The sequence below is a fragment of the Salmo trutta genome, chromosome 25 (genome assembly GCF_901001165.1).
Source record: "Salmo trutta chromosome 25, fSalTru1.1, whole genome shotgun sequence".
In the NCBI taxonomy this organism is placed as follows: Eukaryota; Metazoa; Chordata; class Actinopteri; order Salmoniformes; family Salmonidae; genus Salmo; species Salmo trutta.
This window is the reverse complement of record NC_042981.1, coordinates 6,671,042-6,673,799: the sequence shown is the minus strand read 5'-3', so window position 1 is coordinate 6,673,799 and position 2,758 is coordinate 6,671,042. Positions and strand designations below refer to the sequence as shown.

At 47.5% G+C, this 2,758-nt stretch overlaps 1 long non-coding RNA gene across 1 annotated transcript; it reads right to left on the bottom strand.

Moving 5' to 3' along the window:
- Positions 1-1,057: 1,057 nt before the first annotated feature.
- LOC115161927 (uncharacterized) lies at positions 1,058-1,408 on the bottom strand. The gene is made up of 2 exons (XR_003869458.1): positions 1,290-1,408; positions 1,058-1,133 (listed from the first exon to the last, which is right to left on the bottom strand). It is a non-coding gene; the product is annotated as an uncharacterized LOC115161927 (long non-coding RNA).
- Between the last annotated feature and the right edge of the window lie 1,350 nt (positions 1,409-2,758).

Below are 2,758 nucleotides of genomic sequence, written 5' to 3'. Positions count from 1 at the left end.
ACCAGGGGCACACTCCAACACTCAGACATCATTTACAGATAGTCAGGGGCACACTCCAACACTCAGACATCATTTACAGATAGCCAGGGGAACACTCCAACACTCAGACATTATTTACAGATAGCCAGGGACACACTCCAACACTCAGACATCATTTACAGATAGTCAGGGGCACACTCCAACACTCAGACATCATTTACAGATAGCCAGGGGCACACTCCAACACTCAGACATTACTTACAGATAGCCAGGGGTACACTCCAACACTAAGACATCATTTACAGATAGTCAGGGGCACACTCCAACACTCAGACATCATTTACAGATAGCCAGGGGCACACTCCAACACTCAGACATTACTTACAGATAGCCAGGGGCACACTCCAACACTCAGACATTACTTACAGATAGCCAGGGGTACACTCCAACACTAAGACATAATTTACAGATAGCCAGGGGCACACTCCAACACTCAGACATTACTTACAGATAACCAGGGGTACACTCCAACACTAAGACATCATTTACAGATAGTCAGGGGCACACTCCAACACTCATACATCATTTACAGATAGTCAGGGGCACACTCCAACACTCAGACATCACTTACAGATAGCCAGGGGCACACTCCAACACTCAGACATTACTTACAGATAGCCAGGGGCACACTCCAACACTCAGACATCATTTACAGATAGTCAGGGGCACACTCCAACACTCAGACATCATTTACAAAAGATGAATTTGTGTTTAGTGAGTCCGCCAGATCAGAGGCACACGGGATGACCATGTGTTGTCTTGATAAGTGTGTGACTTAGTCCATTTTTTCCTGTCCTGCTAAGCATTCCAAATGCTGGCAACGTAGTGTAGTTGTCAGGTTACTGAACGTGGATCAATGGGACACCTGTTAGAACACATTTTTTTCATAGAGTCACAGTTCCTGCCTGAATGCCTCTGGCTAAATGCTGTACTTATTTAGGTTAGGGTTAGGGTCAGGGTAAGGGTCAGGGTAAGGGTTAGGGTAAGTTTAAAACAGCAGATTATTTCACTTTAGGTGTATTTCAATAGAATGGTCTTTATTTTCCAACATGGCTACAGTTAACAGATATAAGTACATTCTGAACTACAACCACCTGGTGGTGCCAGCCCCGTGGTCCATCCCACTCAACCACCTGGTGGTGCCAGCCCCGTGGTCCATCCCACTCAACCACCTGGTGGTGCCAGCACCGTGGTCCATCCCACTCAACCACCTGGTGGTGCCAGCCCCGTGGTCCATCCCACTCAACCACCTGGTGGTGCCAGCACCGTGGTCCATCCCACTCAACCATCTCCAGGCTCTTTGCTGGCCATGGCAGAACACTGACATTCCTGCCTTGCAGGAAATCACGCACAGAACGAGCAGTATGGCTGGTGGCATTGTCATGCTGGAGGGTCATGTCAGGATGAACCTGCAGGAAGGGTACCACATGAGAGAGGAGGATGTCTTCCCTGTAACGCACAGCGTTGAGATTGCCTGCAATGACAACAAGCTCAGTTCGATGATGCTGTGACAGACCGCCCCAGACCATGACGGACCCTCCACCTCCAAATCAATCCCGCTCCAGAGTACAGGCCTCGGTGTAATGCTCATTCCTTCGACGATAAACGCAAATCCGATCATCACCCCTGGTGAGACAAAACTACGACTCGTCAGTGAATAGCATTTTTTGCCAGTCCTGTCTGGTCCAGCGACGGTGGGTTTGTGCCCATAGGCGACGTTGTAGCCGGTGATGTCTGGTGAGGACCTGCCTTACAACCGGCCTACAGGCCCTCAGTCCAGCCTCTCTTAGCCTATTGCAGACAGTCTGAGAACTGATGGAGGGATTGTGCGTTCCTGGTGTAACTCGGGCAGTTATTGTTGCCATCCTGTACCTGTCCCGCAGGTGTGATGTTCGGATGTACCGATCCTGTGCAGGTGTTGTTACACATGGTCTGCCACTGCGAGGACGATCAGCTGTCCATCCTGTCTCCCTGTAGCGCTGTCTTAGGCGTCTCACAGTACAGACATTGCAATTTATTGCCCTGGCCACATCTGTAGTCCTCATGCCTCCTTGCAGCATGCCTAAGGCACGTTCATGCAGATGAGCAGGGACCCTGGGCATCTTTCTTTTGGTGTTTTTCAGAGTCAGTAGAAAGGCCTCTTTAGTGTCCTAAGTTTTCATAACGTGACCTTAATTGCCTTCCATCTGTAAGCTGTTAGTGTCTTAACGACCGTTCCACCGGTGCATGTTCATTAATTGTTTATGGTTCATTGAACAAGCACAGGAAACAGTGTTTAAACCCTTTACAATGAAGATCTGTGAAGTTTTTGGGATTTTAACAAATTATCTTTGAAAGACGGAGTCCTGAATAAGGACAGTTTTTTTTTTGTTGTTGCTGAGTTTAGTAATTTCGTAAATCTATGGAAACGTTATGATGTTATATGCCTATTAGAATGAATTGGTAGAAATGTATGTGTACGTGTGCACAGGCTTATGTAATGTCCTTTGGTCAGTGTGCACAGCTGCAGGGATGATCTCAACATGTGCGACCCGTTTAAAGTCCCAAATAGGATTGTCAGACCAACAGAGACACGACTCTAAACATAGTCTGCGCTGTCCTACCTCTTTACCTTGTTACCTTCAGTTAGGATACGTTTGTGTGTGTGTGTGTCGGTCTGTGTGTTATACAATAGTGTACAAAACATTAGGAACACCTTCCTATTATTCGAGTTGCACTC